Consider the following 14604-nt stretch of genomic DNA (forward strand, 5'->3'; position numbering starts at 1 on the left):
ATGTCGACACGAAATATATATACACATCGGTTTATTTCATTTTTAATTCCCTTGGTGTACAGTAGATTTTGATTCTGTTAAACTAGATAGGCTACATGTACTTTCAGTTACCTTAACAGGGATACGCAGCACTGTTAAGGCTTACTACGAAAATATCAGCGGATTTAAACATTTATTCGCCGATGCATCTATCAATACAAAATATTTATGTAAAGTTATTCTTTCATGACATAAATGTGATATAAAATAAAACAGTATAGTAAATGCAACTGTGTATTACACTTAGAGAACTTCAGCATATAGTGAAAGAGTCTCCGATGTTTTCGAGTCAGATGTTCATTTTGTAAAATGTCAACACCGCTTGATAAACACAGCACTAATGTCGATACGAAAGATATGTACGTCGGTGAATTTCAATTTTAATTCCTTTGGAGTACAGTAGGATCTGATTCTGTTAAACTAAATATGATACATGTACTTTTAAGTTTACCTACCAGTGATAGTTTTAGACAATTGGTTACTAACACTGAAAATTTCAGTCCCCACAGGAGGGAAATTTAATGTTTCGGAGCCCGATGTTCATAATCGTATTTATTTTATATAGATGCATTACAGGACGGCAGGTGAAACAAACAATATCATCTTCAGGGGAGGGTGTTTCGATGTTTCGGAACCTAATTTTTTTATTGTTTTTTCCCAAACCATAATTTTTACAATGGAAGCTGTCCAACACTAGTACGTTCCATGAAATCTTCAGCCCACAGAGTAAGAGCCTCCATTGTTTCCGGTTACTATGTTTTTTAACGTTTTTTTAAAACATATATAAAATTAACAATGCTAAAAGACGACACCACTTGATAAACACATCACTAATGTCGACACGAAAGATTATATGTCGGTGTATTTTATTTTTAATTCCCTTGGTGTACAGTATGGTTTGATTCTGTTAAACTACATAGGGTACATGTACTTACAGATTAACTTAACAGTGATTGTGCTAGACTTCTGGCTACAAACACTAAAAAAAATCAGTACCAAGAAAACGGACATTCATTCTTTTCGAAGCCCGATCTTCATAATTGTATTTATGTTAAACAGATGTATTACAGGAAAGCTTATATTTTTTTAAAAAGAAGTTGTATCAACACAATATGTTGACAGTGTCATACCAGTTCCGGATGAACCTAACAATATCTTTTCCAAAGTATAGTGTTCTAATATTTTTCAAAACCCGATGGTTTTATTTTTGGTTTTTTTCCTCACTATAATTTTTACAATGGTAGCTGTCCACCACTGGTAGTTGCCATAAAAACCCCAGCACACGAGATAAGAGCCTCCGATGTGTTCGAGTCAAATGTTCTTTTACTTTGTTTTAACATATATGAACACAACATTGTAAAATGTTGATGCCACTTGATAAACACAGCACTAATGTCGACACGAAATATATATACACATCGGTTTATTTCGTTTTTAATTCCCTTGGTGTACAGTAGAGTTTGATTATGTTAAACTAGATAAGCTACACGTACTTTTAGGTACCTTAACAGGGATACGCAGCACTGTTAAGGCTTACTACGAAAATATCAGTGGATTTTAACGTTCATACGCCGATGCATCTATCAATACAACATATTTATGTAAAGTTTTTCTTTCATGATATAAATGTGATATAAAATAAAACAGTATAGTAAATGCAACTGTGTATTACACTTAGAGAACTTTAGTCCATAGTGAAAGAGTCTCCGATGTTTTCGAGTCAGATGTTCATTTTGTAAAATGTCGACATCGCTTGATAAACACAGCCTTAATGTCGAAACGAAAGATATGCACGTCGATGAATTTCAATCTTAATTCCCCTGGAGTACAGTAGGATCTGATTCTGTTAAACTAAATATGATACATGTACTTTTAAGTTTACCTACCAGTGATAGTTTTAGACAATTGGTTACTAACACTGAAAATTTCAGTCCCCACAGGAGGGGAATTTAATGTTTTGGGGCCCGATGTTCATATTTGTATTTATTTTGTATAGATGTATTACAGGAGGGCCAATATCTTTTTAAAAAGAAGTTGTATCAACACAATATGTTGACACTGTCTTAATACTTGCGGGTGAAACAAACAATATCATCTTCAGGGGAGGGTGTTTCGATGTTTCGGAACCTAATTTTTTTATTGTTTTTTCCAAAACCATAATTTTTACAGTGGAGGCTGTCCAACACTAGTAGGTTCCATGAAAACGTCAGCCCACAGAGTAAGAGCCTCCATTGTTTCCGGATACTATGTTCGTTAACCTTTTTTAAAACATATATAAAATTAACAATGTTAAAAGTCGACACCACTTGATAAACACATCACTAATGTCGACACGTAAGATTATATGTCGGTGTATTTTATTTTTAATTCCCTTGGTGTACAGTATGGTTTGATTCTGTTAAACTACATAGGGTACATGTACTTACAGATTAACTTAACAGTGATTGTGCTAGACTTCTGGCTACAAACACTAAAAAAATCAGTACCAAGAAAACGGACATTCATTCTTTTCGAAGCCCGATCTTCATAATTGTATTTATGTTAAACAGATGTTTTACAGGAAAGCTTATATTTTTTTAAAAAGAAGTTGTATCAACACAATATGTTGACACTGTCATACCAGTTCCGGATGAACCTAACAATATCTTTTCCAAAGTATAGTGTTCTAATATTTTTCAAAACCCGATGGTTTTATTTTTGGTTTTTTTCCTCACTATAATTTTTACAATGGTAGCTGTCCACCACTGGTAGTTGCCATAAAAACCCCAGCACACGAGATAAGAGCCTCCGATGTTTTCGAGTCAAATGTTCTTTTACCTTGTTTTAACATATATGAACACAACATTGTAAAATGTTGATGCCACTTGATAAACACAATACTAATGTCGACACGAAATATATATACACATCGGTTTATTTCGTTTTTAATTCCCTTGGTGTACAGTAGAGTTTGATTATGTTAAACTAGATAAGCTACACGTACTTTCAGGTACCTTAACAGGGATACGCAGCACTGTTAAGGCTTACTACGAAAACATCAGTGGATTTTAACGTTCATACGCCGATGCATCTATCAATACAACATATTTATGTAAAGTTATTCTTTCATGACATAAATGTGATATAAAATAAAACAGTATAGTAAATGCAACTGAGTATTACACTTAGAGAACTTCAGCACATAGTGAAAGAGTCTCCGATGTTTTCGAGTCAGATGTTCATTTTGTAAAATGTCGACATCGCTTGATAAACACAGCCTTAATGTCGAAACGAAAGATATGCACGTCGGTGAATTTCAATTTTAATTCCCCTGGAGTACAGTAGGATCTGATTCTGTTAAACTAAATATGATACATGTACTTTTAAGTTTACCTACCAGTGATAGTTCTAGACAATTGGTTACTAACACTGAAAATTTCAGTCCCCACAGGAGGGAAATTTAATGTTTCGGAGCCCGATGTTCATAATTGTATTAATTTTATATAGGTGCATTACTGGAGGGCAGGTGAAACAAACAATATCATCTTCAGGGGAGGGTGTTTCGATGTTTCGGAACCTAATTTTTTTTATTGTTTTTTCCCAAACCATAATTTTTACAATGGAAGCTGTCCAACACAAGTAGGTTCCATGAAAACTTCAGCCCACAGAGTAAGAGCCTCCATTGTTTCCGGATACTATGTTTTTTAATGTTTTTTTCTTAAACATATATATAATTAATAATGCTAAAAGTCGACACCACTTGATAAACACATCACTAATGTCGACACGAAAGATATATATGTCGGTGTATTTTATTTTTAATTCCCTTGGTGAACAGTATGGTTTGATTCTGTTAAACTACATAGGGTACATGTACTTACGGCTTCACTTAACAGTGATAGTGCTAGACTTCTGGTTACAAACCCTAACAAATTCAGTACCAAGAGAACTGACATTCATTCTTTTCGAAGCCCGATCTTCATAATTGTATTTATGTTAAACAGATGTATTACAGGAAAGCTTATATTGTTTTAAGAAAAAGTTGTATCGACACAATATGTTGACAGTGTCATACCACCTCCGGATGAACCTAACAATATCTTTTCCGAGGTATGGTGTTTTGATATTTCAAAACCCGATGGTTCTATTGTTTTTTCCTAACTATAATTTTTACAATGGTAGCTGTCCACCACTGGTAGTTGCCATAAAAACCCAAGCACACGAGATAAGAGCCTCCGATCTTTTCGAGTCAAATGTTCTTTTACCTTGTTTAAACATAAATAAATACAATATTGTAAAATGTTGATGCCACTTGATAAACACAGCACTAATCGGGACACGAAATATATATACACATCGGTTTATTTCATTTTTAATTCCCTTGGTGTACAGTAGAGTTTGATTCTGATAAAACTAGATAGGCTACGTGTACTTTCAGTTACCTTAACAGTGATACGCAGCACTGTTAAGGCTTACTTTGAAAATATCAGTGGATTTAAATGCTCATAAACCGATGCATCTATCAATACAAAATATTTATGTAAAGTTATTCTCTCATGATATAAATGTGATATAAAATGAAACAGTATAGTAAATGCAACTGTGTATTACACTTAGAGAACTTCAGCCCATAGTGAAAGAGTCTCCGATGTTTTCGAGTCAGATGTTCATTTTGTAAAATGTCGACATCGCTTGATAAACACAGCCTTAATGTCGAAACGAAAGATATGTACATCGGTGAATTTCATTTTTAATTCCTTTGGAGAACAGTAGGATCTGATTCTGTTAAACTAAAAATGATACATGTACTTTTAAGTTTACCTACCAGTGATAGTTTTAGACAATTGGTTACTAACACTGAAAATTTCAGTCCCAACAGAAGGGAAATTTAATGTTTCGGAGCCCGATGTTCATAATTGTATTTATTTAATATAGATGTATTACAGGGAGCCAATATCTTTTTAAAAAGAAGTTGTATTAACACAATATGTTGACACTGTCATAATACTTGCGGGTGAAACAAACAATATCATCTTCAGGGGAGGGCGTTTCGATGTTTCGGAACCTAATTTTGTTATTGTTTTTTCCCAAACCAGAATTTTTACAATGGTAGCTGTCCAACACTATTTTGTTCCATGAAAACTTCAGCCCACAGAGTAAGAGCCTCCTTTGTTTCCGGGTTATACGTTCTTTAACTTTTTTTAAAACATATATAAAATGAACAATGTTAAAAGTCGAAACCACTTGATAAACACATCACTAATGTCGACACGAAAGATATATATGTCGGTGTATTTTATTTTTTTTAATTCTCTTGGTGTAAAGTATGGTTTGATTCTGTTAAACTACATAGGGTACATGTACTTACAGCTTCACTTAACAGTGATAGTGCTAGACTTCTGGTTACAAACACTAAAAAATCAGTACCAAGAGAACGACATTAATTCTTTTCGAAGCCCGATCTTCTTAATTGTATTTTTGTTAAATGGATGTATTACAGGAAAGCTTACATTTTTTTGAAAAAGAAGTTGTATCAACACAATATGTTGACAGTGTCATACCAGTTCCGGATGAACCTAACAATATCTTTTCTGAGGTATGGTGTTTTGATGTTTCAAAACCCGATGGTTTTATTGTTTTTTCCTAACTATAATTTTTACAATGGTAGCTGTCCACCACTGGTAGTTGCCATAAAAACCCAAGCACACGATATAAGAGCCTCCAATGTTTTAGAGTCAAATATTCTTTTACCTTATTTTAACATATATAAACACAACATTGTAAAATGTTGATGCCACTTGATAAACACAGTACTAATGTCGACACGAAATATATATACACATCGGTTTGTTTCATTTTTAATTCCCTTGGTGTACAGTAGAGTTTGATTATGTTAAACTAGATAGGCTACATGTACTTTCAGGTACCTTAACAGGGATACGCAGCACTGTTAAGGCTTACTACGAAAATATCAGCGGATTTAAACGTTTATTCGCAGATGCATCTATCAATACAAAATATTTATGTAAAGTTATTCTTTCATGACATAAATGTGATATAAAATAAAACAGTATAGTAAATGCAACTGTGTATTACACTTAGAGAACTTCAGCACATAGTGAAAGAGTCTCCGATGTTTTCGAGTCAGATGTTCATTTTGTAAAATGTCAACACCGCTTGATAAACACAGCACTAATGTCGATACGAAAGATATGTACGTCGGTGAATTTCAATTTTAATTCCTTTGGAGTACAGTAGGATCTGATTCTGTTAAACTAAATATGATACATGTACTTTTAAGTTTACCTACCAGTGATAGTTTTAGACAATTGGTTACTAACACTGAAAATTTCAGTCCCCACAGGAGGGAAATTTAATGTTTCGGAGCCCGATGTTCATATACGTATTTATTTTATATAGATGCATTACAGGACGGCAGGTGAAACAAACAATATCATCTTCAGGGGAGGGTGTTTCGATGTTTCGGAACCTAATTTTTTTATTGTTTTTTCCCAAACCATAATTTTTACAATGGTAGCTGTCCAACACTAGTATGTTCCATGAAAACTTCAGCCCACAGAGTAAGAGCCTCCTTTGTTTCCGGGTTATACGTTCTTTATCTTTTTTTAAAACATATATAAAATTAACAATGTTAAAAGTCGACACCACTTGATAAACACATCACTAATGTCGATACGAAAAATATATATGTCGGGGTATTTTATTTTTTTAATTCCCTTGGTGTAAAGTATGGTTTGATTCTGTTAAACTACATAGGGTACATGTACGTACAGCTTAACGTAACAGTGATAGTGCTAGACTTCTGGTTACAAACACTAAAAAATCAGTACCAAGAGAACGGACATTAATTCTTTTCGAAGCCCGATCTTCTTAATTGTATTTATGTTAAATGGATGTATTACAGGAAAGCTTACATTTTTTTGAAAAAGAAGTTGTATCAACACAATATGTTGACAGTGTCATACCAGTTCCGAATGAACCTAACACTATCTTTTCTGAGGTATGGTGTTTTGATGTTTCAAAACCCGATGGTTTTATTGTTTTTTCCTAACTATAATTTTTACAATGGTAGCTGTCCACCACTGGTAGTTGCCATAAAAACCCAAGCACACGAGATAAGAGCCTCCAATGTTTTAGAGTCAAATATTCTTTTACCTTATTTTAACATATATAAACACAACATTGTAAAATGTTGATGCCACTTGATAAACACAGTACTAATGTCGATACGAAATATATATACACATCGGTTTATTTTATTTTTAATTCCCTTGGTGTACAGTAGATTTTGATTCTGTTAAACTAGATAGGCTACATGTATTTTCAGTTACCTTAACAGGGATACGCAGCACTGTTAAGGCTTACTACGAAAATATCAGCGGATTTAAACGTTTATTCGCCGATGCATCTATCAATACAAAATATTTATGTAAAGTTATTCTTTCATGACATAAATGTGATATAAAATAAAACAGTATAGTAAATGCAACTGTGTATTACACTTAGAGAACTTCAGCACATAATGAAAGAGTCTCCGATGTTTTCGAGTCAGATGTTCATTTTGTAAAATGTCAACACCGCTTGATAAACACAGCACTAATGTCGATACGAAAGATATGTACGTCGGTGAATTTCAATTTTAATTCCTTTGGAGTACAGTAGGATCTGATTCTGTTAAACTAAATATGATACATGTACTTTTAAGTTTACTTACCAGTGATAGTTTTAGACAATTGGTTACTAACACTGAAAATTTCAGTCCCCACAGGAGGGAAATTTAATGTTTCGGAGCCCAATGTTCATAATCGTATTTATTTTATATAGATGCATTACAGGACGGCAGGTGAAACAAACAATATCATCTAGAGGGGAGGGTGTTTCGATGTTTCGGAACCTAATTTTTTTATTGTTTTTTCCCAAACCATAATTTTTACAATGGAAGCTGTCCAACACTAGTAGGTTACATGAAAACTTCAGCCCACAGAGTAAGAGCCTCCATTGTTTCCGGATACTATGTTTTTTAACGTTTTTTTTAAACATATATAAAATTAACAATGCTAAAAGTCGACACCACTTGATAAACACATCACTAATGTCGACACGAAAGATATATATGTCGGTGTATTTTATTTTTAATTCCCTTGGTGTACAGTATGGTTTGATTCTGTTAAACTACATAGGGTACATGTACTTACGGCTTCACTTAACAGTGATAGTGCTAGACTTCTGGTTACAAACCATAACAAATTCAGTACCAAGAGAACTGACATTCATTCTTTTCGAAGCCCGATCTTCTTAATTGTATTTATGTTAAATGGATGTATTACAGGAAAGCTTACATTTTTTTGAAAAAGAAGTTGTATCAACACAATATGTTGACAGTGTCATACCAGTTCCGGATGAACCTAACAATATCTTTTCTGAGGTATGGTGTTTTGATGCTTCAAAACCCGATGGTTTTATTGTTTTTTCCTAACTATAATTTTTACAATGGTAGCTGTCCACCACTGGTAGTTGCCATAAAAACCCACGCACACGAGATAAGAGCCTCCAATGTTTTAGAGTCAAATATTCTTTTACCTTATTTTAACATATATTAAAAAAACAACATTGTAAAATGTCGATGCCACTTGATAAACACAGTACTAATGTCGACACGAAATATATATACACATCGGTTTATTTCATTTTTAATTCCCTTGGTGTACAGTAGATTTTGATTCTGTTAAACTAGATAGGCTACATGTACTTTCAGTTACCTTAACAGGGATACGCAGCACTGTTAAGGCTTACTACGAAAATATCAGCGGATTTAAACATTTATTCGCCGATGCATCTATCAATACAAAATATTTATGTAAAGTTATTCTTTCATGACATAAATGTGATATAAAATAAAACAGTATAGTAAATGCAACTGTGTATTACACTTAGAGAACTTCAGCATATAGTGAAAGAGTCTCCGATGTTTTCGAGTCAGATGTTCATTTTGTAAAATGTCAACACCGCTTGATAAACACAGCACTAATGTCGATACGAAAGATATGTACGTCGGTGAATTTCAATTTTAATTCCTTTGGAGTACAGTAGGATCTGATTCTGTTAAACTAAATATGATACATGTACTTTTAAGTTTACCTACCAGTGATAGTTTTAGACAATTGGTTACTAACACTGAAAATTTCAGTCCCCACAGGAGGGAAATTTAATGTTTCGGAGCCCGATGTTCATAATCGTATTTATTTTATATAGATGCATTACAGGACGGCAGGTGAAACAAACAATATCATCTTCAGGGGAGGGTGTTTCGATGTTTCGGAACCTAATTTTTTTATTGTTTTTTCCCAAACCATAATTTTTACAATGGAAGCTGTCCAACACTAGTACGTTCCATGAAATCTTCAGCCCACAGAGTAAGAGCCTCCATTGTTTCCGGTTACTATGTTTTTTAACGTTTTTTTAAAACATATATAAAATTAACAATGCTAAAAGACGACACCACTTGATAAACACATCACTAATGTTGATACGAAAAATATATATGTCGGTGTATTTTTTTTTAATTCCCTTGGTGTACAGTATGGTTTGATTCTGTTAAACTACATTGGGTACATGTACTTACGGCTTCACTTAACAGTGATAGTGCTAGACTTCTGGTTACAAACCCTAACAAATTCAGTACCAAGAGAACTGACATTCATTCTTTTCGAAGCCCGATCTTCATAATTGTATTTATGTTAAACAGATGTATTACAGTAAAGCTTATATTTTTTTAAGAAAAAGTTGTATCAACACAATATGTTGACAGTATCATACCTCTTCCGGATGAACCTAACAATATCTTTTCCGAGGTATGGTGTTTTGATGTTTCAAAACCCGATGGTTCTATTGTTTTTTCCTAACTATAATTTTTACAATGGTAGCTGTCCACCACTGGTAGTTGCCATAAAAACCCAAGCACACGAGATAAGAGCCTCCGATCTTTTCGAGTCAAATGTTCTTTTACCTTGTAATACAACATTGTAAAATGTTGATGCCACTTGATAATCACAGCACTAATTGGGACACGAAATATATATACACATCGGTTTGTTTCATTTTTAATTCCCTTGGTGTACAGTAGAGTTTGATTCTGTTAAACTAGATAGGCTACATGTACTTTCAGTTACCTTAACAGTGATACGCAGCACTGTTAAGGCTTACTACGAAAATATCAGTGGATTTAAATGCTCATAAACCGATGCATCTATTAATACAAAATATTTATGTAAAGTTATTCTCTCATGATATAAATGTGATATAAAATGAAACAGTATAGTAAATGCAACTGTGTATTACATTTAGAGAACTTCAGCCCATAGTGAAAGAGTCTCCGATGTTTTCGAGTCAGATGTTCATTTTGTAAAATGTCGACATCGCTTGATAAACACAGCCTTAATGTCGAAACGAAAGATATGTACGTCGGTGAATTTGAATTTTAATTCCTTTGGAGTACAGTAGAATCTGATTCTGTTAAACTAAAAATGATACATGTACTTTTAAGTTTACCTACCAGTGATAGTTTTAGACAATTGGTTACTAACACTGAAAATTTCAGTCCCCACAGAAGGGAAATTTAATGTTTCGGAGCCCGATGTTCATAATTGTATTTATTTAATATAGATGTATTTAGGGAGCCAATATCTTTTTAAAAAGAAGTTGTATTAACACAATATGTTGACACTGTCATAATACTTGCGGGTGAAACAAACAATATCATCTTCAGGGGAGGGTGTTTCGATGTTTCGGAACCTAATTTTGTTATTGTTTTTTCCCAAACCAGAATTTTTACAATGATAGCTGTCCAACACTAGTAGGTTCCATGAAAACTTCAGCCCACAGAGTAAGAGCCTCCTTTGTTTCCGGGTTATACGTTCTTTAACTTTTTTTTAAACATATATAAAATTAACAATGTTTAAAGTCGACACCACTTGATAAACACATCACTAATGTCGATACGAAAGATATATATGTCGGTGTATTTTATTTTTTTAATTCCCTTGGTGTAAAGTTTGGTTTGATTCTGTTAAACTACATAGGGTACATGTACTTACAGCTTCACTTAACAGTGATAGTGCTAGACTTCTGGTTACAAACACTAAAAATTCAGTACCAAGAGAACGGACATTAATTCTTTTCGAAGCCCGATCTTCTTAATTGTATTTATGTTAAATGGATGTATTACAGGAAAGCTTAAATTTTTTTTAAAAAGAAGTTGTATCAACACAATATGTTGACAGTGTCATACCAGTTCCGGATGAACCTAACACTATTTTTTCTGAGGTATGGTGTTTTGATGTTTCAAATCCCGATGGTTTTATTGTTTTTTCCTAACTATAATTTTTACAATGGTAGCTGTCCACCACTGGTAGTTGCCATAAAAACCCAAGCACACGAGATAAGAGCCTCCAATGTTTTAGAGTCAAATATTCTTTTACCTTATTTTAACATATATAAACACAACATTGTAAAATGTTGATGCCACTTGATAAACACAGTGCTAATGTCGACACGAAATAAATATACACATCGGTTTATTTCATTTTTAATTCCCTTGGTGTACAGTAGATTTTGATTCTGTTAAACTAGATAGGCTACATGTACTTTCAGTTACCTTAACAGGGATACGCAGCACTGTTAAGGCTTACTACGAAAATATCAGCGGATTTAAACGTTTATTCGCCGATGCATCTATCAATACAAAATATTTATGTAAAGTTATTCTTTCATGACATAAATGTGATATAAAATAAAACAGTATAGTAAATGCAACTGTGTATTACACTTAGAGAACTTCAGCACATAGTGAAAGAGTCTCCGATGTTTTCGAGTCAGATGTTCATTTTGTAAAATGTCAACACCGCTTGATAAACACAGCACTAATGTCGATACGAAAGATATGTACGTCGGTGAATTTCAATTTTAATTCCTTTGGAGTACAGTAGGATCTGATTCTGTTAAACTAAATATGATACATGTACTTTTAAGTTTACCTACCAGTGATAGTTTTAGACAATTGGTTACTAACACTGAAAATTTCAGTCCCCACAGGAGGGAAATTTAATGTTTCGGAGCCCGATGTTCATAATCGTATTTATTTTATATAGATGCATTATAGGACGGCAGGTGAAACAAACAATATCATCTTCATGGGAGTGTGTTTCGATGTTTCGGAACCTAATTTTCTTATTGTTTTTTCCCAAACCAGAATTTTTACAATGGAAGCTGTCCAACACTAGTAGGTTCCATGAAAACTTCAGCCCACAGAGTAAGAGCCTCCATTGTTTCCGGATACTATGTTTTTTAACGTTTTTTTTAAACATATATAAAATTAACAATGCTAAAAGTCGACACCACTTGATAAACACATCACTAATGTCGATACGAAAGATATATATGTCGGTGTATTTTATTTTTAATTCCCTTGGTCTACAGTATGGTTTGATTCTGTTAAACTACATAGGGTACATGTACTTACGGCTTCACTTAACAGTGATAGTGCTAGACTTCTGGTTACAAACCCTAACAAATTCAGTACCAAGAGAACTGACATTCATTCTTTTCGAAGCCCGATCTTCTTAATTGTATTTATGTTAAACAGATGTTTTACAGGAAAGCTTATATTTTTTTAAAAAGAAGTTGTATCAACACAATATGTTGACACTGTCATACCAGTTCCGGATGAACCTAACAATATCTTTTCCAAAGTATAGTGTTCTAATATTTTTCAAAACCCGATGGTTTTATTTTTGGTTTTTTTCCTCACTATAATTTTTACAATGGTAGCTGTCCACCACTGGTAGTTGCCATAAAAACCCCAGCACACGAGATAAGAGCCTCCGATGTTTTCGAGTCAAATGTTCTTTTACCTTGTTTTAACATATATGAACACAACATTGTAAAATGTTGATGCCACTTGATAAACACAATACTAATGTCGACACGAAATATATATACACATCGGTTTATTTCGTTTTTAATTCCCTTGGTGTACAGTAGAGTTTGATTATGTTAAACTAGATAAGCTACACGTACTTTCAGGTACCTTAACAGGGATACGCAGCACTGTTAAGGCTTACTACGAAAACATCAGTGGATTTTAACGTTCATACGCCGATGCATCTATCAATACAACATATTTATGTAAAGTTATTCTTTCATGACATAAATGTGATATAAAATAAAACAGTATAGTAAATGCAACTGAGTATTACACTTAGAGAACTTCAGCACATAGTGAAAGAGTCTCCGATGTTTTCGAGTCAGATGTTCATTTTGTAAAATGTCGACATCGCTTGATAAACACAGCCTTAATGTCGAAACGAAAGATATGCACGTCGGTGAATTTCAATTTTAATTCCCCTGGAGTACAGTAGGATCTGATTCTGTTAAACTAAATATGATACATGTACTTTTAAGTTTACCTACCAGTGATAGTTCTAGACAATTGGTTACTAACACTGAAAATTTCAGTCCCCACAGGAGGGAAATTTAATGTTTCGGAGCCCGATGTTCATAATTGTATTAATTTTATATAGGTGCATTACTGGAGGGCAGGTGAAACAAACAATATCATCTTCAGGGGAGGGTGTTTCGATGTTTCGGAACCTAATTTTTTTTATTGTTTTTTCCCAAACCATAATTTTTACAATGGAAGCTGTCCAACACAAGTAGGTTCCATGAAAACTTCAGCCCACAGAGTAAGAGCCTCCATTGTTTCCGGATACTATGTTTTTTAATGTTTTTTTCTTAAACATATATATAATTAATAATGCTAAAAGTCGACACCACTTGATAAACACATCACTAATGTCGACACGAAAGATATATATGTCGGTGTATTTTATTTTTAATTCCCTTGGTGAACAGTATGGTTTGATTCTGTTAAACTACATAGGGTACATGTACTTACGGCTTCACTTAACAGTGATAGTGCTAGACTTCTGGTTACAAACCCTAACAAATTCAGTACCAAGAGAACTGACATTCATTCTTTTCGAAGCCCGATCTTCATAATTGTATTTATGTTAAACAGATGTATTACAGGAAAGCTTATATTGTTTTAAGAAAAAGTTGTATCGACACAATATGTTGACAGTGTCATACCACCTCCGGATGAACCTAACAATATCTTTTCCGAGGTATGGTGTTTTGATATTTCAAAACCCGATGGTTCTATTGTTTTTTCCTAACTATAATTTTTACAATGGTAGCTGTCCACCACTGGTAGTTGCCATAAAAACCCAAGCACACGAGATAAGAGCCTCCGATCTTTTCGAGTCAAATGTTCTTTTACCTTGTTTAAACATAAATAAATACAATATTGTAAAATGTTGATGCCACTTGATAAACACAGCACTAATCGGGACACGAAATATATATACACATCGGTTTATTTCATTTTTAATTCCCTTGGTGTACAGTAGAGTTTGATTCTGATAAAACTAGATAGGCTACGTGTACTTTCAGTTACCTTAACAGTGATACGCAGCACTGTTAAGGCTTACTTTGAAAATATCAGTGGAT

The sequence above is a fragment of the Crassostrea angulata genome, chromosome 8 (assembly GCF_025612915.1).
Source record: "Crassostrea angulata isolate pt1a10 chromosome 8, ASM2561291v2, whole genome shotgun sequence".
In the NCBI taxonomy this organism is placed as follows: domain Eukaryota; kingdom Metazoa; phylum Mollusca; class Bivalvia; order Ostreida; family Ostreidae; genus Magallana; species Magallana angulata.